Raw genomic sequence first — 26,276 nt, 5'->3', positions numbered from 1 at the left:
CAAAACCCGTGAGGAAAAGCCCAAAATCTTGAGGAATTTGATGATAGGATATATAATTATTGCAAGATTCTGAATACACACATTAGATTGTGTTGGAAAAAACTGCATTCGGAAGCTGCACCAATAAAAGGCCATTTGGGTGGATGATTTCTGGAGTGGCAAAGGGGAGCAAGCTAGGGTCATTTGCAAGGACTTTCGCCTCATTGACTTTTGCTTCCTCCAGGGTCCTTTTTGGCTGATCTGTCATCTATGGTTCAGTAGGAGAGGAGTTATTTTCACTTTCTCCCTTTTCGCTTCGTGGCTCTTGGCTCTTTAGGATGGTGTTCGGCTTAGACAACAGCTGGCTACTGTCAGTTTTGTGTAGGGTTATGAAATACAGTACTTCAGTGTTTATTTCAGATGCTTTCTGAAAACACTCCTGTTTGGCTTCCACCTCTGACTGCCTGGGCCTCTGTGTTTACTCATTATGGAAAAAAAAAAAGGAAAGGAAAAGACAAGAGGCTCTCTGAGACAATAGCAACACTCTTCAAAAAGCAGTTTGTTATAATTAAGGAAAAGAAATTCAGAGCCTCTAATGCAGAGGCTAATGCAATCCACACCATTCCTGCTAGTCATCTGGGGTCTGATGAGGATGTGGGAGATTATGTCTATCTTTTTCTGGAGCTTGAGCCCCTCCACCTCCCCAATCTGTGTCTCACTTGCTCACTTGCTTTCCTTCTCAAGAATTTTCAATGGTTCTACTACTGGCCTCCTCTTTGCCGGACTCTTTCTTCCAAGTAGCTCAGGTGCATACCTTTAGAAGGAGTCCTTCAGAAAATCTCTTCTTCTAGTATTGTATTGTTTCTCTATCCAGACAGGAACCTTAAATGATAGGAAAAGCTCAAGATTTGAGCTAGACATATGTGGATTCAAATCATAACTCTTTTTTAATTTTTTTTAAACATTTATTTATTATTGAGAGACAGAGAGACACAGAGCATGAGCAGGGGAGGGGCAGAGAGAGAGGGAGACACAGAATCTGAAGCAGGCTCCAGGCTCTAAGCTGTCAGCACAGAGCCCGATGCGGGGCTCAAACCCATGAACCGCGAGATCATGACCTGAGCTGAAGTCAGACGCTTAACCAACTGAGCCACCCAGGCGCCCCTCAAATCGTAACTCTTGCCACAAACTCTATGAGCAGGGGAACTCTATGTCCATTTGCTAAGCCTCAATTTCCTCATATTAAAATCTTCTGTGCCTATAAGCCCTTTTCATCCTGGCACAGCAGAAACAAAGTCATGATAAAGCACATGTTGTAAGGAAAAGCAAAGCAAAAATAGTTGAGAGTCACTGACCAGCCTACATATGTATGTCTATGCTATCAATATGTAGAGTCAAGGTTTTTCTGTGATTCCTACTCGCAATAGTATGGATACTTCAGAAATTTCAGATCCAGTCCCCCAACAGAGGGTCAGTAAAGACATCAGAAACTGAGCGATAGAACAACCCAGAGAGCATATCACATCAGAGAGCCCTGAATTCAATTCCAAGCTCAGCCACATGCTGGTTGGGTGACTAAAGGAGGTTGCTTGTCCCCTCTGACTCCATGTCTTCTATAAAACAGTATTGATAATACCCATCTCTTGAAGAGGTTATAAAAATTAAATGGTATTATATACAGTTTGTAATTCCAAAATAAGCATTCAATACCTATTAGTTTCCTTACATCAACCAACTGTCATTTCATGAGGATTCCTGGCCAAGAAGTCATCTTAGAATTCATCTTAGATGGACAAACTAAGCGTCTTCTAAGCGACTTACAGTTAAGCTTCCATACAGCACATTTTAGGTTATAATTTACACCAAGCTGCTTTTCTGTCAAGGAAATAACCCAAAATGCTCAGGAAAATGTACAAAAGGAATCCCAACATAGATAGAGCCTGTACAACCATGCACTCTTTGCTTGTCCCAAGGCTGATAGTGTACGTCAAAGGATCAGGATCATTGCTGACTGGTGCAGCAATGGACAAATTCGTATAATACCTTGGTCAGAATGCCTACAACTCTCTATGCATTCTGCCTTTATTTTCTCCAATTCCTTCCTTGGGTGTCAGACAGGTAAAAGGAAGAAGTTTTGTTTTGTTTTGTTTTTAATAATTTTCACCAAAAAATGGCGGGGGCATCTGTAGTCAAAGCGACACAAGTTGAATTGAAAGAAATTGTTTCCTAGTGTCCTTTCTGCTCTTTGCAGAGGATAGTTTTCCAAACCTTGGGACTGGGCCAGAGTTCTTGCTGTTTGGCAAATCCACACTGCCCTCTGTTGGAAAAGAGGCTCATGTGCACTCTTCAGACAAGACGGCGGCAAGGATTAACTGCAGCACTTTATTAAGTAAAATGGGTGGAAAATTGTAAGTTTCCTGTCTCAAACTTACAGAGGCTCATCCTTTTTCCTCAGAACAAAAGCAAAGAAATTAACAACAAGAGCCCTGCTCAAACTCTAATGCTACAAAGTTTCTTCCAGATACAATCCTCAGGGGAGATTTTTTTTTTCAAGAAACAAAAGATGGCACATTTGTTCAAACAAAAAGTCTTTAGCTTAAACCGGTTTTATTTGTAGTTTTAACCCTTACAGTGATTGCCAAAAGTTGCCGAGGCAGCTACCTGGCTCCACTTCCCCTAGGACTGAAAAGGGTCACTTCCTCCTGGCCAAGGCGCCAAACATACTCTGCTCATAGGTTGGCTTTTAAGGACTAAAAGGCCTCTGAATAAAGTGTACAATCAAAGAGGGAAAAACTGTACAAGCAAGGAACAGTAAGGTTTACATCTGCCTTAAGGTCATCGAGGGCCTTAAATATCACAATTTCCAGATGATAGCATTTAATTCCTAAAAGCATTTTCAAGCAAACCTAAGTAGACCCAAGAGATTCATTTCCCAGCCCAGCCTCTATCCATGCCAAGGACCAAGTAGACATGTTTTCAAATACAACAAAACAAACTGGGAAGCATTTCACCAACTAGTAAAGGGACAATATTAACATATAATGATTGAAGGTATTCGGTAAACAAAGATAAAATAAATTAGAATGTGCACAGAGATTATTCAGATCCTCAAAGAAGCAGGCATGGAATGTTCAAGGGAAATATAAAAGAATCTCTCTAGAGACTGGATTCTCAGCTACGTTAAAATCCTTAGTGAGCAATCTGACTGGAGTCATACAGTCAATTTTAAAATAAACTCACAGCATGCTTTTTATTATACTGTATATGTAATGGTAATGTGGATGGCTTCTCAGTTTGTTCAAGTGCTTTGACTCCAGGAAGAGCAAGCCAGACTTCCAAATTAGACAACAGCCTTCAACAATGTGATGCATTTGTAGCCACTGACTTACAGTACTTTTTACTAATTCCAAACAAAATAAATCCACTGGCAAGTCTTAGTTAACTAGAATTTTGAGTTCACCATATATATGTGGTAATATATATGTATGTATATACACACACACACATATTTATGTAATCCACTAACACATCTTATGTACAATTTGACCAATTTCAAAATTATGTTCCTGGAACTCAGTGCTATTACCAAAACCACAGGAGAAACTCAGTGGTATCTGAAGTAAAGAGGAGAGACGGAGGAGCTTGGCTTTGACCTCATGTGGAGACACTCAGTGCCAGTTCTTCAAGATTCTTATTAGCCTGTAAACTTGACTCCAGAAATCTTTCTTTTAGAGATTAATTTTGGCACTATTCCATTCATAATATTGGGGAAGAGGGGGATCCATCCATGCACTGTATTACCTCCAGGAGAGAGAGACTTTAATAAAGCTTAGAAGTCTGTAGTCGTAGCAATCTTACTCACCAGGTCTTGCCTTGTTTTTCCTCCCCAGGGAGTTTCTGAAAACCTCTCAACATGTCATCCATAGTGTCACACGGAATGCGGGTTCTCTCTAGTGACACAGCACCCCTGCTCTCATGTGAGCATGCATTTTCAGCGTCTCTTTCTACCATGGCTTCCTTTACCTCAGAAATAGGCCACCTGAGAAAGATTTCGTCTTGTTCTAAATAATTAACCAATCCTGAGCCAACCTGAGACCACATATAGGAGGTGCCTCTTGTGCACGTGAAACCAGTAAAATCTAAGTGTAGTCCCTCCACGTGGATCCTTGGCCCTGAATACAAAACGGCTGACTCCCTCAGTCTTCCACTGATGATTTAGAGCCTAAGACACCTGCCGAAGCCAGGTTTCAGAGCTGCAGATACTGTCCTGTTCATCCATAGCTGAAGAGCTGGAAGGCTCCCTTTTCCGCTGGTTTGGCCTCAGCCCCAGCCGAGCTCCATCGTGTCATCCTCGGCGCTGAAGCTTTGACGCCTACCATGCCTTCGCTTGTTTGCCTGAAGGTGGAGATCAGGAATGCACACTTTGACTGGATCCTTGCCTCCGCCGTGCCTAATCGCTAAAACCTCTATGACTCACTGTCTTCCGGCCAGGCTCTGTCATTCACACAACACTCATGTGGGCCCCTACACACCTTTACCGCAGCCAAGTACTTTTTGTCTAAGTCGCACACTTAAGGTCAATCACCAAGGTCAGGAGATCATGTGACTGGTTTAAAGCCTCTTGCCCAGGCCACGTCAGTTAAAAACCAACAGCACAGTTATAAAACTCCTCCTGGCCTCATATAAGCCTCTGAACACCTCAAGGTCACAACTGCCTCTCTCACCAAAAGCCTTTCTAGAGTATATTTTGCTCCCCTAAATTCAAGTCTTTTATTTTTAGTTCTCACTGTTCCAGTCGCTGAGAGGTCCCTAATAAACAGCACACCTCTTCCTTGCTCAGGTTCAGGAACAACTGAGAAATGATGAAAGAGGACCCAAATGGCTGACTCTTATTCTTAGTAAAGGCCAAGCTGGAGAATGTAGTTTAGCACGAGTGCTTCACGGGTTTTCTATGACTGAATCCCTGAATTGGAGAGGTTTCTCCATCACATACAGTGGTGCTGCCTGCCCCCACCTCGAAGCATAATCAAATTCTTCCTCCCAAATTTCCCAGTCATGCAACTTATTCTGTCTTTCCTCTGACAGAGTGGGTAAAAAGGAAGAGAAATGATGGAATTTGTTTGGAGAAAATCCATTCTCATGAGAATTAGAGATGCTGGAGAAGGAAGTTCCCTTCTAACTCTTACTGCGACGTGAGGAGACGGCCTGTTTACTGGTGGACTCACCCTCTGACAGGGATGGTTCTCTGGCAGGGTACTGGTCCTATTAATTCTTAGATCTTCAGTATTGAGCACCATGCTTGGCATTCATATATTCATTTATATATTCATTTATATTCACCTTTAAAAAGAGTCTGTGAGTCCCTCTCTCTCTGACCCTCCCCTGCTCACGCTGTCTCTCTCTCTCTCTCTCCTAGAAATAAATAAAACATTTAATAAATAAATAATAAATAAATAAAAACAAAAAGATTTAAGAAAACTTTAAGGTTGGGGTGCCTGGGTGGCTCAGTCAGTTAAGCATCTGACTCTTGGTTTTGGCTCAGGTCATGGTCTCCTGGCCTTGGAATCGGGCCCAGCACAGGGGCTCCACCCTGGGCATGGATCCTCCCTGGGATTCTCTCTCTCTCAAAATAAAAAGAAAGAGAAAAAAATAAAAACTTAAGGTTTGAAAAATGACCCATAAGGACGACTGGAATTAAGGGAACACGAGAACAAGGAAATAAGATAAGCCTCCAGAAAAGACAGTATGTAGAAATACATGACCTTCAAGATGGAATTATTTTGAGTTTCTGACACCTGGTTCATCACCTGGAAGCTTGTAGATTCAATCTTGTTAAGGACCTAAAAAGAAGAATGGCTGGAAATATGTGGAAAACAGCACTATTAGCTACCTCAGTTTGTATGTGTAAATATATGACATAAAGAACAAGAAATGAAAGGAGCAAGAGTGAGAGAGAGACAGAGAGGTAAATGGGGACCAGATCACACAGGACTCTGTGTTTCTCGATAAACCATCTGAGCTTGATAGGAAGACAATAAAGGGCCATTACAAGTTTTGTTTGTTGTTTCTTTGGTTGCTTTTAAGCAAAGAACAATACAAGAATTTCCTCCTCTCTAAAATGACAGAGCTGGATTTGCTGTTATTACACATAAAACCAAATAAATCATTTCCAAATCAGGACATTTTTAAGGGTGAAAGAGAATGCTTTAACTTACTTACTCCACGACAACAGGTAATAGCCTGGACTGTCTTTCCCCAAATCCTGTGATCCTCTGGCCTTTGTTCTGTCGACCAGGCAGACACCATACCACACTGGCCTGAGTCCACTTTCTACTGAGCACAAAGAGGCAGTGACAGCCAGTGTAAAGTGTTATTCAAACAATCTTCTTTCATTTCATAATTCCTCCTATACATATAAGCCCATAAAATTCAACAGCCCATAAAAAACAGAAAGCCCAGTTTTATAAACCTCTTTTTACCACAACTGCTCAATGTTAACCCCCTTCACCTTCATTGCATAAGTGTAACAGTGATTTTTAGAACAAATTTAATGCATGTCTTTAAAAATTTTTTGAAACATGAAGATACCTGGGAATAACAAAACATAACAAATGAAAATAATTTCCCCGTGATTGTTATTTGTGGGTTGATGTTATTTCGTCTTAGATCATAAAAGATTTTTCCTTTTTGTTCTCTTAAGCAAGAGGCTTAGAACAGTAGTACATCCCATTAGAATCAGACATGAGCAGGATTTTTAAATATAATTTAATACTGGTGACTTCAGATAGATTATTAAAAATAAATTTCAAATCCTGATTGATTTTTATTACATGTGAATAATCAACACATTGCAGGACTTTCTACCAAGAGTTTTTTAGTCCATTGTGAAAAACTTCTCACAAAATTATGTTCTGTAATAGAATAACTAAAACAAACAACTCAAATAAAAGACGTGAAATTGTGTAAAAAGTACACAAAATACAAAGCACATGTATAATAGTGTATGTATAGAGATATGCAGAAAATAACAATGGTGAAATTCTGGATAATTTTGATTTCCTGCTTTTATTTTCAGTATATTAAAAAATAGTATCAGCAAAGAGTTATTTCTTTTATGTTTTAAAAAGGAAAGCTGGCCCTCAAAGTTTAACGTGCAGATGAATCGGCATGTGATCTTATTAAAATGCAGAGTCTTATTCACTAGTTGGGATAGAAACTGAGATGCTCTTTTTGTTAAAAACTGCCGCTAATGTTGCCAATCCAAGGACCACACTATAGGGTCAAGGCCACAGAATTCTAGCTCTCCAATGTAGCTGCACCTTAAAATCATTTGGAGAGTTTTTAAAAGCACGTATGTGTGGATCCCACAGCCAGAGGTTCTAATTTAATTGGTCTGGGTATCAGGATCTTTCAAAATTCTCAGATGATACTAATGTGCATTCAGGTTTGAGAACCACTACTACAAAGGTTCCTCGCCTAAAAGGTCTGATCCTACTTTTATAACATATAGCATTTATCCCTCAGTTGGCTCTTACATAATTTTGACAATCTCTGCGATGGTAGGACATTTAGCCTTTGTAGTATGGACCTTAAGATGCCTTGCTCCCAAGTGACGGCGTTTGCATTCTCCAGAAACAGAAAAGCAACATCATCACTCATAGCTGCAGCTGCAAAATGGGTGCTTTGGAGCAGAATATCAGTGAGTCAACAGAGTGTTCACTGGATGCTGAACTCACACTACCTGTGAAGGAGCCGTATTGTCAAAGGCATATGACACATCGCAAATAGGGAAAGTTCTTTCCGTGCTTCTTGTCTGATATTCAACTTTTACTCATCAGAAAATAGGATTTCTTTTTCTGGCGATGCTTCTGACCTTGGGCAAGCCACTTCACTCCCTGGTGGCTTACAGAGGAAATGAAGGAACACCATCAAAGAGTCCCTATTTCCTTTCAGTTCTCAATTCTCGCGTTTTAAACTTCTCTCCTTTTCTGCCTCCCCTTCTTCCTAATCCCCCTCACCCCCACCGTCCTTGTCCACATCATCAACGTTGTTATCCTCTAAAATACTCTCCTCCAGAGCAGTGGTTCGCAAACGTCAGCATGTGTAGAAGCAATCATCAGGGCTTACTGAAGCACAGATCCTGAGCCCTATCCCCTGCACATCTGGCATTGTGGGTCTGCTGCAGGGCATGAAAATTTCTATTTCTAACAAATTCCCAAGTTATGATGGTGGTGGTGGTCTAGTTCACCCTTTAAATACTACTACCTGGAGCATCCACATAAACAAAATTAGAATCCTGCAGTGTGGAATAATTAGCATGCTGTGGGGAAGAAATGGGCACTTCACTCCAAAAAGCACATTGCCTGGGGTGCCTGGGTGGCTTAGTCAGTGAAGCAGCCTCTTGATTTTGGCTCAGGTTGTGATCTTAGTGTTCCTGAGAGGGAGGCCTGCATCGGGCTCTGTGCTGACAGTGGGGAGCCTGCTTAGGATTCTCTCTCCCTCTCTCTCTGCCTCTCCCCCAATAGTGCACTCTCTCTGTCTCTCTCAATAAATAAATAAACTTTAAAAAAAAGTTTAAAAAAATCACATTGCCTAAGAGATATTAAGGAGTTTTGCGTGTGTGTTTTTAGAAAACTCTGCCTGACTTACACTGCAGACCAATATACTTCAGAGGAAAATATCTGTGCTTGCCACTACATGCATGCAATTTGATACCAACTCTGAGAAGAGACTGTAGGATTTCTCCCCTCCTCCAAATAACAACAGGCTAAAATAAAGCAAAATTTCTTCAATTTGATGAACTCACTGCAAAGCAGGCATGGCCTAGAGAAAGCGTAAGTGAGCACACTAACACACACTAGCAAAATCAATCCAACAACACTATAGATTAGCTTAAAAAACACCTTTTCAAACTACTTAATCATGTACCTCCAGAAAATGAGAAATCATATCCAAGTATGACACATTCCTTCTTGATATGTTATTCAGACTGTTTGTTTATTAAAGTTTATTTTTGAGAGAGAGAGAGAGAAAGAGAGAGCGAGCAGGGGAGCAGCAGAGAGAGATGGAGACAGAATCTGAAGCAGGTTCCAGGTTCTGAGCTGTCAGCACAGAGCCCAATGTGGGGCCTTAAACTCACAAGCTCTGAGATCATGACCTGAGCTGAAGTCAGAGATGTAACCAACTGAGGCACCCAGGAGCCCCCAGACCATTTAGATACCAGTTACCCAACTCCAAAGCTCTTCTAGTGAGAACATTATGATGAAATGTTTTCTTTTTAAATTTAATCTTTTCCCATGTGGATGAAAAAGATAGGGTAAACTATGTTTTATTCGATATTGGCAAATCCATTGACCTATGTCATTGGGAGGAAATTTTAAGTACCAGTAAGCCCACCATTCTTATGTGAAACCATTCACTTGTGTCGACCTGTAGATTAGAATATGTTTGCAAACAACACCCATGCATATAATTTATACATACATGTAGAAATGTGTATGAGATGAAAATACACATAAATACCGTGTGTTTGAATACATATTGTCCTTCTAAGAAACTGGCCAAGAGGTGACTGAAAGAGAATGAAGTGTTTTGCTCTGTTTGCTCTAGCAGAGTGTGTCCCTGCATATTTCAAGGCTTGTCCAAGAACCAACGAGGAATAGGAAGGAGGTCACACTGGCAGTGCTGAGTCAGCATCAATCTGACAATGGCCGCTTGATTTGCGCAAGGACCCCTTCCCTGCCAAGCTTGGTAGTCCCTGGACCTAGTTTAAGATCAATGTTATTAATATTCCTCATTAGGCCACTGTAATCACAACTGTTTTCTTTCATAGAAAATGATTTTAAACTAGCATGAAATCCTCAAAATGGTTTAGATGAAAGAAAAAGGAAGTAGTGTGGAAATAGTTTGGGTCTTTTCTTTATTATTTTTTTAAGGAGGATATTAAAATGTTCACCCTGAAGCTTTATCAAATGTTTTGGAGAGTCTTTGTACCTCTGTTCAGTAGTTATCAAATTGAGGACTCCATGCTGCTTCCACCATGGGCATTTTTTCAGCAACTTTATATGAAGAAGAGGGATTTTTGAGTTTCGTTGTCATGGTAACTCTATATTCAGGTTGAAAAGCTTTATTGAATGTTTTGGGTATTTCTCCATTGCAGCCTTCATTTAATAGATTTTGATGTTCAAATGTTTAAATATACTACTTTATCTCTGCTAGGATTGTTTGGCTTTTAATATATATATATGCACATATACTGTTTAAGGCTTAGGTACCACAGGAAAGAAAATATGCTAAATATTATTTTCCTTTCTCTTCCTCAATCCCTGTTGGTACCTACGATTTTCACTTGTGGAGAGCAAAGGAAGATATACAGATAGAGTCTCAGATACAAGAGAAAATAGATGTCCTCTTAATTGTATCTCAAAACAGTGTATTTCTGAAAAGAGCCATCACTTTTCCCACATTATTTCCTTTATTCAGAAGGATAGAGATGATACAAGGGCAATGGACAAAGGGGATGAGAGGGGACAGACAAGTGATATGGGAAATCACAGGGTAGTAAATGGTGATCCTAACTATTTGTCCTTTTTACAAAGACTCCTTGCTGTTGCGTGGCAGTTCTGAAAACATTTTTCTAGAGAATGCATGTGTATCATCGAAGGTGAATGAGAGCTTCAAGGTAAAAAGGACTTGGTTGTTAAATATGTTAGGATGACAGTGGATTAAATAAAGAATTTAATATACTTCTGTGCATTGTGATCTCTTTGAAGGATCAAATAATGGTACCCAGATTGTGACCAAAGATCTTGGGGTGTAGGTCAACTACAAAACACACTTTGGGAAACGCTGCTTTCTAATAGGTTTCTACTGTTTCAAATGTGAACAGAATAGAAAAGATTCCTGAGTGAGTCAGCAAAGTGACACTTAAGTTACATCTCGCTGTACTCTGTACCTGGAGAAAACACTTGAAGAGCTAGATCTCTCACAACAAGATTGGAACTCATGTGAGGAAAATTATAGATCCTGTGACAATAGGCTCTCCATCTACCAGGTAATAAACTCTATACATGTAGCCTTGAGTAACTGATAGCCCCAAGCCTCCAAGAGGGAACTTTGGGAAGGACTGGACATGGGTGGTGGAACTTACCCCGACATTCTGCCCTGAGTATGATTCTATGAAAGCAAACTCACAGGTCAGGACATACATGAGCCTAAAAGTCAAGGGCCTCCTGCCTGAATGCTGCTGTTTTCCCCACTCATGCATTTGAATCTGAATTTAAGCCTTTTATTATCTAGTACAGTAACCATATTAAAAGGAGCCTAGAGAATAATTTTCAATCAAACAATTTTTTTTTTTAAATTTGAAGAAAAAAATTACTCAGTTTCTCAAACTGAAGCTTATACTTTTTGGACTATGGTTTGCAGAGCCTTCATATTTCTGTTTGAAGGCAAAACGATTTCAATATACTTTGTTTTTGATTTCTTATTTTGTATTAAAATACCCTGATAAGGGCAAGTTTATAACGATGATGATAAGTATCTAACACTTACCACATTTATCCCTACATTAGATTCTCTCTCTTTCTCCCCAGCAGAGTTATTTTATACATAAGATCCCAAAACAGGGGTTTTGGCAGTTCATATCAGCAAAAGCAACTACTGTTTTTATTCACATCATCATTTGTTAGCCAGAGAAGATGTTCCTCCTCATTTCATCTTTCAGCTTCCAAACAGCATCTTCATCCAATTCTTCTACTCTCACCATAAAGGTCTCATTTCCCCAGCTCGTCGGTGAAATCTGAAGAGTGCATCTGCACACGTAATACAGCCCACTTCAGTCTCTTTGCCTGACTGATTTCTCCACGACAGGTGGGCTAAGGAAGGCAACTCAGCGGTTGTTGTTGTCCAAAAGCCAGATCCCCTTGACCAGGTGACAAATTCATATTCCCAGGGCTGTTGAGTGTCGGCTGCTAGAGGTTCACAGCTTTCCCCTTCTCTGGAGAATTTATTTTCCCTTTCACAGGCCACCATATACAGGAATAACCACCCTGGTTTGCCTGAAACAGTCCAGTCCCAGTCTCGGTACTGAAAGTTCTGCATCCCAGAAAATCCGCTCAGTCCCCAGCGAGCTGAAACAGTTTCTTTCCCACCCCTTGTGACTGATTGATACAGGGCATTACCATAAGGGTTAGTTCAAGGGGCAGTTAGTGTGGTGACACACTTCCTGCTCTGGAGCTCCTAACTCCAGCCTGGAGGGGACAATGACTTAGCTCCTCCACTGCCCCATCTTCCTTCCCTTATTCTCTTTTTCTTGGAGCACTCTTTCCATAAATCATGTGTACCCCAATCCTTGTCTCAGGCTCAGGAACTCTACCCTACCAAAGACAGAATGCCTTTCAGTTCTAGGAAATGAGCTCTAGCAAGATATAGAAGGAAATGAAGTAGAAGGCTCTGAAGTAAACTTCACCCAAGTTGAAATTCTACTTATTTTGCTTGCCAGGGATGTGACCATAGGCAAGTTGTTCTAACTGCTTCTACCTCAGCTTTCTCATCTGTTAAATGGTAATAACATCTTGCTTGCAGGGTTTTGTGATTATTTGATAATAGATAACATTTTGGGGATATGGTCAGCACACAGTAAATGAGGCCTTTTCTAAAACTCCTCAGTGTTTATCTACAGTGGGTGATCAGTTGAGTGAGTACTTCATAAATGTCTACTGCATAAAATAACCCACTCTAGAAAGACAGTCTATTGTTATAACCAATCTAAAAGGCATTTGCTGAAAAAAAAAATTCTTGTAAGTCTAATGTCAGATAAGGAGGTGAATAAAAAAATTTCACCAAGCTACCAAACAATTCAGGTCAAAATTCTTTTAACTCCAAAACATGCCTTCAGGAGTTAAGTCTTAGATTTTTAATATACATCATGGTTTTTTTAGAATAATCATATTTTGGGGATATTGAGAAATTCAATTTGGAGATAATATTAAAATAATATTTATTATATTGCTATAATATTTTATTGTATAGTTATTTTATATGTAGCTTCCTAACAAATATTTAAGTGTAGAATACCTTATTGTTAATATAGGCACAATATTGTACAGGAGATATCTAGAATTTATTCATCTTTCATAACTGAAACTTTAGACGTGTTGAACAGCAGTCAACCATTTCTACTTTCCCCTGGCAAATACTTTTCTACTCCATTTCTATGAGTTTGACTATTTTAAGTATCTTCTATGAGTGGAATCATGCAATATTTGTCCTTGTGTGACTAGCCTATCTTATTTAGCATAATGCCCATCAGGTTCATCCATATTGTTACATATGACAAGGATTTCCTTTTTTTTTAAGACTCAATAATATTCCAATGTATGTATACATCATATTTCCTTTATCCATTCACTGTTGAGGGACATCTTGGTTGTTTCCATATCTTGGCTATTCTGAATAATGTTGCCATGACCATGGTAATGCTGGTATCTCCTCTAAATCCCAATTTCAATTCTTTTAGTTAAATACCCAGAAGTGAGATTATTGGATCATATGGTAATTCTGTTTTTAATCTTTCCTGTAACCCACTAAATTCTACCACAGATTTTGATAGATACAAGTCAAGATCCATAGCTAAAATAGATATTCTGAGATAGGATTAGTGTTCCTAAAAAGTGATCAGTAATAACTCTTACTTACTGTACATTTCTGAGGTTCTGCAGCAAGTGTATGACTTATATAAGTGTCTTAGTTTTGGTGATCTTGGAGTAGCGAGATTACCAGTGTTACAAATAAGGAAATTGACACTCAAGTTAGTTAATGCTAGGTCACAGAGTAAAGGAAGAAAGAGTATGAGAAATAACAGGGAGGAGGAAAATAAAAATCCAACCACAAGACTTCCTAGAAATTTCTCTTTACTTAGAAATCCTTAATATTAAGCCATCTTGCAATCAATTTAACTTGTGTATGATCACTTTGCATTTCGAAATATGCCCTTCACTTTTACTACTGATTTTTGGGGATCCAATAATCATGATACATCTTGAGAATTTCAGAATCGTTCACAAATCTGTCTGCCACATGTAATTCCTGTTCATTTCCCATACCTAGTCTAAGCTATATAAGCCTCCTCCCCTATATATAAAGTAGCTGTCCATCCATCAACACTCTTCTATTGGGGACAGAACAGAATACTTGACACTCTAGTAGGCTTTGTAGCTACTCAAATATGATGAATTCAAATAACAATTTTATCCCAAACTATGGACTTAAATAACAAGTCTCTTCAAAAACAGAGGGAGAGTAAAAGAATGTTCAACTCATATGTAGAGTCCTGAGAGTAGGGTTTTTTTCATAGAGCCTAATTTATGAACTTATAATTGACTAGTGGACATCATGCTTTAATTATGATTTTGAAAAGGCCCTGGTAGTAGACTAGCTCTGACAGCCTGTGACATGGTGTGGGCTTAAGAGAATAGGTATTTGTACAGACTGTGTCAATCACCAGTACATGCCATTTCAACTGCCTGTCCCAATCAGGGCCAGCATCCAAAAGTGTAGCAATTAGAATGAAGAGATGAAAAGCACTGGGGACATTACGATGGAAGTCAATGGCCGGAGGAACCCATAGAGACAGCACAAATGTCACCTTCATGCAGACAGCTATTTTAATACTGATAAGGCATACTGCAGTTCTTTAAAATGGGGCCACATAACTTGTTGAAGTAGAGAAGAAAGAGCTAATTTAACAAAATCAAGGGGCTAACATATTCCCAAGGAATTTAGGGATTCAACTCGAAATTTCACCATCATATATGACATAACCTCTTAACCCAGAATCTAACTAACTGGGTAGTATTATATGCATGCCACTATTTGATCTTATAATAACCACTGGATGCTAAGGATAGAAAATCATAACCTACTAAAATAATTAGCAAAGTCATTAATTAGATTCATTGCTGTCCCTTTTTTGTCAGCATTTAGTGAAAAACAGGGTCACAGTTGCAAAAGCATTACATTTGAAGTCCGAAGGTATAGAGTCACATGCTGATTTAACTTATTCTACCTTTGAAATCTTGAACAAGATTCCAAAAATCAGTTCTTTTGCTGTAAAGTGGGACAGTAACATTGAGCCACTGTCAAATCCCTTGCTGTCAGACATGTGTTAACTATAAGAAGACAGATAATACAAAGAATCATCATTATTAAAATTTTTATTATCTATTGCCGTGTTAAAAATTATTCTAAAATGTAGCTGCTGGAAACTACGAACATTTATTATCTCATACTTTCTAGGGGGTCAAGAATCTGGTGGCGGCTGGGCTATATAATTCTGGCTGAGATACCCTCACAGAGGCTGTGATCAAGGTGTTGGCTGGCGTGCCCTCAAAGCAGGAAGGACCTGCTTCCAAGCTCATTCATAGGGACGTTGGCGGAAGATCCATTTCAACGCTCACTCCTGTGACTATTCACAGGCTTCAGAAGACTTGTTTCCATATTTATTCACATGGGCCTCCTTACAGGGCTACCTTACTTTACTACTTAGCAACTGGCTTCTCCCAGAGTAAGGCATCAAAGAGAAAGCAAGAAAGACTAGCTAAGAGAAAACTACAATCTTCTTGTGATCTAAATCAGAAGTTACATACCATAACTTTGGCTGCATTCTATTGTTAGAAGCAAGTTACTGAGTGCAGCCCACCCTCAAGATGATTATACAAGGCTACGAATGCCAGGAGGTGGACTACTGGGTCATCGTAGAGGTTCACCACAAAAGCTAGCAGCAACTGGAGACATTGGACTGAGCCTAACAATTAATTCAGTCAAGGAGTAGATGAAAGCAAAAACAAATATAGCTATTTAGGCTTTTTCCATGATTTTTACTCTATTTGGTACACATAACTAATCCACGCAGCCGTTTTGTCTATACATACTCACTGTGTGTTAAGCAATGAAAGTCTTGAAAGCTCATGCATAATTTTCTTTCTTCACTCTCCGAATGCAGACAACTGTCTTTGTATAAGCCACTTTGCAAAGCCTAAGGGTCAATTATCCATTTCACAGAGTATCCATGAGTAAGCTTGTCAATCTAATACTATACTTTAAATTTTTCTTCACTTCCCTGTTTCTTTGGCTACCTAATTTTACCTACAATTTGCATTCAAAAAGTAAGTGGTTTGTTTCCTAAGGCTGTCCCCTCTCTTTTCCAACCTTAGATTAGCAACCAGGGAAAATTTACACTCACCCTTTCAGGGAAGGAGCTAGTCAGTTAAACCTGTGCCCACTGTGTCCCCACACAAAATGCCTAGATTAAATTTTAAGTTTAAATTATAGTATACTGAGAGTCAAGAATGTTAAAAACAATCATCTAATTCAACTTAATTTTCAAAATTATTTCAGTTTTAGGAAAACTGAGCCAAAAAACACCATATCTGAGAGAAGGAAGGCAAGTATCTAAGGGCCTAAACATACACATAGTGATACTTCCTAAAGAAGAGGAGAAAGAAAATAAAGCAAAAGAAATATTTGAAGAAACAATGGCTGAGAATTTCCAAAAATTGTCAAGAAATAAATGAATAAATAAAATCACAGACCAAAAAAGGTCATGAATCTCAAGCAAAATAAATAGAGCTGAAAATAAAATCACAAGCAGCCACTTCTTAGTCAAAATGCTGAGGGGCGTTTGGGTAGATCAGTCAGTGACGCATCTGACTCTTGATTTCAGCTCAGGCCATGAACCCAGACCCATGGGATTCAGCCCCCTCCTTCCTTACCAGTATCCACACTGACCCTGGAGACTGCTTGGGATTCTCTGTCTCTTTCCCCCTCTGCCCCTTCCTCTCTCTATCTCTCTTTCTCTCTCTCTCTCTCAAATAAAAAAAAAAATTCTAAAAATCAAAGATAAGAAAGATTTCTAAAGTCAGTGTGGGAAGAGACATGCCATGTATAAAGTGGCAATTATAAGAATTATGGCTGACTTCTCATTACAAGCAATTGAAGCCAAAAGACAATGAAACAACAATTTTAAAGAGCAGAAAGAAAATTTTAAAAACTGACTGAACATAACTCCACACTGGCAAAAACGATCTTTCAAAGTGAAGGCAAAATAAAGAATTTTTCTTTCAGAGAGACAAAAACTGAGATAATACATCTCTAGCGGACCTGTAGTACAAAAAGCGATAAAAGAATTTATTCAGGCTTGAAGGGAAAAGATACCAGATGAAAGCTCAGATCTGCAGGGGGAAAAAAGTCATCTCATATGCCTTTGCTTTGATTGGTTTATATTCTTAAATATATTTTTGATGTAATATTTTTCAAATGCAACCAGATGGAAGACATAAAAACAGCTTATTAGGCAAATATTCTATATTTATCTTCACACTTTACAGTCAATATATAATTTGTGAATCTCAGCATTTTATGGTCTCTATCAGAAGTCACAGTGTGTTTCACATAACAACTCAATCCTCTACAAAGCTGTTAATTCCCCACCTGCTTTCTCTCCTCCTTCCCACTGCTTCCCAGGTGGCTCCATGACTGTGACTCCAACGCTCTTCCATGTTGCTCTCAAAGCGTCAGGAAAGGCCAGACAGTACAAAGGAGATTCATGCTCACAAGTCATGAAAGGACTGATATTGTCACCAAAGGGCCTATCCCTGACCTGGGAAAATAGAAATTTCATAGAAATAAAATTGTCTTTCTCAATATAGAAACTCTTAGAGAGCTTTGCCCTCTCAGTTGCTGTGTGGGGGTTTCAACAGTGAGGTTTGTAAAAAATTGGACTTGTGTTTTACTATCTGTATTTGTTGTAGTTTTGCCTTTTCAGCATATGTCTGTTACCTTAATAATGTCTTTGATATCCAAATTTTCCAGTTTGGCTCTCACATCTTGCTCATTCTCTAAAAGGTTAGTAAAAATTAGCAATACAAAATCAGGCCTATGGAAATGTATTTTTGTGTAAAATTTCTAGAATTTAGATGGAGGAATTCTATAACAGTATGCTATTGTTTGTATTAAAACAAATTTTGAGCAGTATTCTGAAATTTCAACTTAGTATGATAGTTTATTAACACTTTTAATTCCCTTTTTAAAACCACTCTGTAGATAGTCTGTTGCACCCAGAATTTCTTAAGGCAATCTTCTCAAAGGAGTTCAATTTATCTAGTCTGAACACAACAATTTATTATACTCAGCAAAATCCTAGTGCAGATAGCTAAGTATCTGACAGTTTCTTTAATTTGGGAATTATAAGAAAAACAAATCAATTATTTTGAATAACTAAAATCACAAGCTGTAATGGGAAATACATACAGTACTGGAGAGTTAATATACACATAAAATATGTATCTGTGGTTGATTGTGTTAAAATTCTCCAACTCTTTGCTTAGTCCTCTGTAAAAAAAAAAAAAAAAAAAAAAAGCCTGAAATATCCATATTCTTTACCATGTGAACTGCTACGCTTCTAAGTAGGTGGAGGGTATTTGTTTACTTCATTTTCAGGACTGGCCGTGCAACTGTCACTGGGGTGGAAAATGGGCAGACATGAGGCATGCCATATTCAATCAGAAGCTTTAAATGAGCCTGCATGTTTTTTAATTTTTAATTTTAATTTTTTTAGTTTTGTCTCTTGCACCCCTGCCCTAGGCTAATGAGAACAATATAGTCCAGAGAGAAACTACTCTCATCCTGGGTTCGAGAACTGGAGGACAGATAGAATAGAGGTGATCGTGACCAAATAGAGTTGCAGCCAATCTGCACACTTGCCAAGAAAATATACTGTTTTAAGCCACTGAAATTTAGAAGTTATATGTGACCACAACAAAACCGTCTAATACTATCCACGTGGATGTGCACAGCACACTTTCTTAAGTAAAGTCCATTAATACTGAGATAATTTTCATTCTCTCCATATGAAATTGATTCATATTTGAATATAAAGAAGTGGGGCACCTGGATGGCTCAGCAGGGTAAGCATCTGACTCTTGTTTTCAGGTCATGCTCTCATGCTTCCTCAGACCAAGCCCAGATTGGGGCTCTGTGTTGACAGCATGGAGCCTGCTTGGGATTTTCTCTCTCCCTCTCTCTCTGCCCCTCCCCTGTCTATGTTTTCTCTCAAAATAAATAAATAATTACAAATAAATAAACAAATAAAAGCAAACCCTCCATAACACTTTCTGTAACTTGTCTGTTTTGAATTATAGATAATTCAGGAAGTCCCCCAAGCTTCTAAAAAACTTTCTAAAATTCCAGACTCTATTGCTCAAGATATCTATTTGTGTATTTCCTATATTTTCCATTCTTTTTCTGTTTGAATGTTCTATGAGAACATTTGTCTCTTACAGGAAATGTTTTCTATCACTCTGGCTCTTATTGAAAGAGATCATTTTTAATGGTGCATTTTTTTTAACTTTTTAAAATTTATTCACTTATTTTGAGAAAGAGAGAATTCAAATGGATGAGGACAAGAGAAAAAATCCTAAGCAGGCTCCTCACTGTCAGCACAGAACCCAATGTGGAGCTTGAACCCATGAACTGCAAGATCATGGCCTCAGGTGAAATCAAGAGTCAGAGACCTAACTAACTGAGCCACCCAGCTGCCCTGAGATCATTTTTTTAGTTAAGTCTGATATAAAAAGTTCCTCTTCCCAAACTTTGTGGAAATTATCAGCCGAAGATATTCTCTGTTTAACATTATCAAATAGTTCTCTGTGCTATCCAAATAGAGAAAACCAGGAATGTATTGGTTAATTATTTCACTCACTCAATTGTGTACTTATGTGTATGCTTCTGGTTGAATAATTCTTAGATTTTTTTCAATGTTCTTGGCATTTGGGCTACCATTTGTCCACTACATAGAGAATATAAAAGTATAAAATAATTGCAAAACTTGTGTAAAAATTGTTCTTAGAAATGTAGCCTTATACTTGTTCTCTAAACCAAACATTTCCATGTGTAATTATCACCATATTTATGTGACATTATTCTTTAAAACATTCAGTTGGTTCCAAAATCAATTCTTTAGCTAAATGTGTCTTCATGAAAGAGTGTGGATCACTCTTTATACTCTAAATGCAAGTCTCATTAATATCCATATATTTTCATTTTAGTCAGTTCAGTAAACTGCGTAACATACCTAGACCAATCATTGCCCACATTCAGTTCCTAATAGCAGTTCCCTTCTCCCTTACAATTTATTTAAAATTCATCACATTATCTTCAAGTTCAAGTAGATCACTGAAGAGATGCTTCCTGTCACCCCTAGTGTATATTAACTGGAAACCTCCAAACAAGTCATACACACCATCCATAAGCATAGTAATAGGCAGACTATACACCCATATAAACCTCCCTTCAGGCTAGAAGCTGTTAATTGGTTGCTTTACAATTTCTTCAATGAAATATGTTTTGAGAACCAGCGGCAATATGTATTTCTCACTTCAGTACATTTTAATATAGGTAATCTTACATTTCTGAGTATTTGTGAACAAACATGGATTATACTTTTGTAACAAAAAAAATTCTTAAAAACATGTCTCATGAACTCCTTGTTAATATCATTCATTCCTGTTTTAGAAATAAATGATTTTTAATTTTTTTAATGTTTATCTGTTTTTGAGACAGAGAGACAGAACATGACTGGGGGAGGGGCAGAGAGAGAGGGAGACACAGAATCTGAAGCAGGTTCCAGACTCTGAGCTGTTAGCACAGAGTCCGATGCAGGGCTCACACTCACAAGCCATGAGATCATGACCTGAGCTGATTCGGATGGTTAACCAACTGAGCCACCCAGGCGCCCCTAGAAATAAATTATTTTACTTCTTCCTGTTTAATATCACTTGAATTGGATAGATTCCCCCTGCCCCCACCACCAGGCACAATGTCACTCTGTGTTCCCAGGTGCCAATTTTGAGCCAGATAGATTGAGATTTCAACTTCTGTCTAGAAAATGAAGTAGGGAAATATTCAATATATCAAGTGGAAATATCTTTGCCCTCATTTGTTAAAAATTATTTCTATCCCTTTCATTTAGATGCATATGTTCTTGTTCCACTTCAGCCAGTGATATGTGATGGTAGAGTGTTCCATGACTGTCCATACAGAGGCACCGACACTGAAGAGACAAACCCAGAACAAGAATCAGTCAGACTGAATTACTGGAAACTGCACAACCAGAGAGCAAACCTCAGTTAGTGCAAGTGTTTGTAAGAATATGAAGCAAGTAACTTTTTCCGCATCGTCTGGCTTTCGTTTTGTCTTGTAATTGTCAGCACCTTTTTTGAGGCAAAGAATATTTAAGGTCCTTTTCAAAAAGACTGGATGTTCCAAAGAGTAAGAATTTTATTAAATGGGGTCCCAAATAGAGTTTTAAGAAAAGAAAGACAACAAAGTTCCAGTGTTAAGGGATGTTTACCTAGCAGAAAGATTATTCGACAAATCGGGTAGTCAGTCAGCCTAACTGTGAATCACTGAGTGTGTACACTGGTATCTCAGGTACTGGCAGAGTGGCTTCCTTTTTAAAATTCATGACATCATTCTCTGGTGCTTTGAGTTTGGCTCAATTTGAGAAATCTCCTTCTTTGGATGAATTAATTGGAATATTGGCTCTATGGGAAAAATAATCCCTCCAAATCTCTTTATGAGGAAATTAGTATCTTGGATATAATTTTCAATTCCCTAAAGGGAACAACATCTCTTGATAAAGAAAATAAACTGCTTCCTAAATTTGTTAAAACTAGTTCAGTATTCTGCTTTAATTGTTATGTCAAATGCTACAGTGAAAAGAATTTTCGTTGTCTGGATAATTTATGAACCAATACACACAGTAGAATGAGTGTTGAGATAGTAAATGGAGAAGTTTATGTTGTTTAAATATACGTTTCATTTATTTGGAAGAAAGATTTGGTTTTGGAGAAGAAAAAAAATAATAAAGGAACCTTCCAGGCTTACTAAAATAGATGTACTATAGAGTAATGTACTATTGGGAAATTTCCCATATCATATATATTTGTTCTCTATAATCAATTTTAATGTTATATCACATAGCATAAAGCATTTTCTTCTGTTGGTTTGACCTACGTATATCTCTATTCACAAGATGGAAGTTAGCAATATCACTTCCATTAAGTACAACTCAACTTATATTCTCTATCATTTTACCAGCCTTGACTCAAATTTGCCCCCATGCATGTGTGTGTGTGTGTGTGTGTGTGTGCGTGTGTGTGCACGCGCATGCGCGCACGTGCATTGGGGAAGATGTCCACAGTTTGTGCTCACTGTATATTAAACCTATAATAAACCACCCATTCTTTCTTATAAAGAAAAATGGACTTTCTTCTATCTTTCAGAAGAAGTATGGCTTTTCAAATAAGAAGTAAATACTTCACTTCAAAATGTTGAATAAGAATGTACTTAAAAGAATTCTAGCTGGTTAAATTTAGAGTGCTAAACAAAGTCTAATCTAAGAATATTCTTTGGCTTTGTGCCCACAGCATTTTTATTTGATTGTAAATTGGACATATTTTCATTCACTTTAGAATTTTGCTGCTCAGTGTTTTCTTCCCTGAAGCGACTCAACATGTTCTGATTACCATGTAGGCAATATTAACTCCCTACCTTCTGAGAACAGTTATATCATTTCTAGTCAATGATGCATCACCACCCCATCCTCTCTACCTAGAACATTTTCCATGAATAATTGTGAATTGAAAGGTTAACATTTCTTTTTTTATAAATCAATCCCTTTAAGGTATAGTCTACACACAGAAAAAATGTACCCATATTATGTCAACTTTTCCATGAATTTTAACAAATATAATGATAATAAAAATATAGAAAATGTCTATCAACCCCTTAAGTTTTCTTATACCAATTTATAGTCAATACTCTCCACATGCCTGATCCCGAACAATGACTTATCTGCTTCCTGTAAATAAGAATCAATCCATATAGTATGTGCTGCTGTTGTGTATGACTACTTTTATTTAGCATAATGCCATGAGATTTATTCATGTTGTTGAGTGTGTCAGTAGCTCACAGATTTTCAGAGCTACATATCATGACATTGTTTGGATATGTCATAATTTGTTTACCTAATCATCTGTTGATGAACATTTGGGTTGTTTCTAGTTTGGGACCATTATGAATATGATAGTCTTTTTGTGGGTATGTATTTTCATATTTTCATTCTTCTTACATAAATACATATTTTGTTAAATTTGTCTCTGAGTATTTTATATTTTGATGCTATCATATCAAAACTGTTTTCCAGTTGCCCATTACTGGTACATAGAAATCCAATTGATTTTTTTAAATAATTTTGTATCCTGTGAGCTTTGCAAATTCACTTATTCTAGCAGCTTTTTGGTTGATTTCTTAGGACTTTTTACATAAAGAATTATATAATCTGTAAAGAGTGACAGTTGATTTCTTCCTTCCCAATCTATATACCTTTTATATCTTTTTCTTCTATCACTGCACCGTCTAGAACCTCCATTACAATGTTTATTGGCAATTATAAGAATTAACATCTTTGCCTTATTCACAATGTTAGGGGAAAAGCATTCAATGTTTTACCATTAAGTATGGTATCAGCTGTAGGTTTTCATGAATGTCATTTATTTGATTGATGAAGTTCCCTTTTATTTTCTGGTTTACTGGATTTTTAAGTTTATCAAATCCTTTTCCTATATCTGTTAAGATGATCCTATGAATTTTTTAATGTTTTCAAAAACATTAATAATATGGTTCTTACATTGATTATCATAGGAAAACCTTGCTGGAAGGGTACCTGGGTGGCTCAGTCAAGTAAGCATCCAACTCTTGGTTTTGACTCAGGTCATGATCTCATGATTTGTGAGATTGATTCCTGCACAGGGCTCTGAGCTGACAGTGCAGAGCCTGCTTGGGATTCTCTCTCCCTCTCCCTCTCCCTCTACTCGTGCTGACTTGCTCTAAATAAACAAACAAACATAAAAAATCTTGCTGGAAAAAAATCACTTAGTCATGATGTTTTATACTTTTTAAAATATTTATTTATTTATTTTGAGAGAAAGAAAGAGCATGCATGACCAGGGTAAGGACAGAGATAGGGAGGAAATGAGAGAGAATCCCAAGCGGGCTCCACACCCAACATGGGGTTCAGTCTCACAACAGAGAAATCATGGTCTTAGCCCAAACCAAAAGTCAGTTGCTTAACAGACTGAGCCACCCGGGTGCCCCTATTTTATCCTTCTTACACATTACTTCATAATTTCTGTTAAGGATTTTTGCATCTATGTGATTGCTGGGACTACAGCAACAACATTCTTGCAACCATGAGTAGAAGAGATTTTTCAGAGATATTAATTCTGATACCATAAGCTTCTAAACTCAGAACAACAATTGTCTGTGTCTGGACTGTTCTGTGGAAATAAATAAATAAGTAAACCCCTGTTTGTATAAGCCAGAACAGCTGGGATTTCTGTTACTTAAAGTTAAAAGTCTCTTTGGGTACCTGGGTGGCTCAGTCTGTTAAACCTCCAACTTCAGCTCAGGTCATGATCTCACAGTCCATGAGTTCAAACCCTGCATTGGGCTCTGTGCTGACAGCTCAGAGCCCAAAGTCTGCTTCAGATTCTATCTCCCTCTCTCTGCCCCTCCCCCACTCGCATTCTCTCTCTCTCTCTCTCTCAAAAATAAACATTAAAAATATATTTAAAGCCTCTTTGATTCAAATGCCATATGAAAAATGCTGTATTTTAAAACTCAAGAACATAGGAGAATCTCACTTCCCCATTGTGTTTTGGCTCTGGTTTTGTTTTAAGGGCAAACAACAATCATAGTAATTAAAACAGTGCTATATTGTCTAATCTATTTCAGAACTTTATCTCATAAAAGGGACACTCCTATTCTTGTTTTACAGAAAGTGAAACTTAAACCCAGAGAAGTAATTTGCACAAGGCCATTCAGCTTTTAAAATCTAACACTAGATTTTGAACCAATTTTAATCTAACTAGAAAGTTCATGCTTTTAACAATAGTCTCTCCAAGAGACCTTTCGTGAATTTTTTGCTAAACTGATTTTTTTCGCACTTACTAGTCTCCATGGTTAGACTTAGTACTTTGGGAAGATGTAAACTTTTGAACAGTGAAGACCTTCTTTTGAACAGTAAGGGCATATTAGCACAACCTGGTAATTGAAAAGAGGAGTATATAATAATGGTCAAGCAAGTAAAGTCAAGATCTTGTTGATTTTATACCCCACTTAGCAATATACGAAAGGGCACCTGGGTGGCTCAGTCAGTCAAGCATCCAACTTCAGCTCAGGTCACATGATTTGCGAATTCAAGTCCTTCATGAGGCTCTGCACTGGTGGTGTGGAACCTTCTTGGGATTCTCTGTCTCTCCCTCTCTCTCTGCCCCTTCACTACTTGCACACTCTCAGTCTCTCAAAATAAACAAATAAACTTAAAAAAAAAGAAATATATGAAAAAGAGGCACTTGAGTGGCTCAGTCAGTTAAGCACCTGACTCATGATTTTGGCTCAGGTCATGATCTCATGGTTTGTGAATTCGAGCCTCCATACTGGGCTCTGCACTCACGGTGCAGAGCCTGCTTGGGATTCTCTCTCTTCCTTTGCTCTGTCCCTATACTGCTTACACACTGTCTCTCAAAATAAATAAACTTAAGAAAAATTGTTAAACGGGTATATGAAAAAGGAAGGAAATAAAAACTATATTGTGGTAACTTGAGTTTTCTGGAGAGGCATTCCGAACGAATAATAATTTTAAAGCCTTCTTCAACTTCCTGCCAATTTTCTTGCTCAGAAACAAGTACAAATATAACATCTATTGGCTTTTTGCTATACAATGTCTTAAATAAACCTTTAAAGGATACTAAATTGTGCTATTAAATTCCAAGAAAAGGGGGCACCTGGGTGGCTCAGTCAGTTAAGCTTCCAATTTAGGCGCAGGTCATGATCTCACGGTTCGAGGATTTGAGCCCGTGTCAGCTCTGTGCTGACAGCTCAGATCCTGGAGCCCACTTCAGATTCTGTGTCTGCCTCTCTCTCTCTCTCTCTGTCCCTTCCCTGCTCATGCTCTCTCTGTCTCTCTGTCTCTCTCTCAAAAATAAACATTAAATTTTTTAAATTAATAAATTCCAAGAAAAAGAAACAGCTCTTGAAAATAACTAGCACTGTAGTTTTTCAGAGCAGAATTTTGTCAAGTTGAAACGCTCAGGTTTAGTGTGGCTACATATATACCAGTATCAGAAAAAAAGAATGAATTTGACAGGTTTCAAGGATCAAACTAAGTTTGACTG

The sequence above is a fragment of the Hyaena hyaena genome, unplaced genomic scaffold, assembly GCF_003009895.1.
Source record: "Hyaena hyaena isolate Hyena2069 unplaced genomic scaffold, ASM300989v1 scaffold_709, whole genome shotgun sequence".
In the NCBI taxonomy this organism is placed as follows: Eukaryota; Metazoa; Chordata; class Mammalia; order Carnivora; family Hyaenidae; genus Hyaena; species Hyaena hyaena.
The sequence above is the reverse complement of the archived record's forward strand: the minus strand, read 5'-3'. Positions refer to the sequence as shown.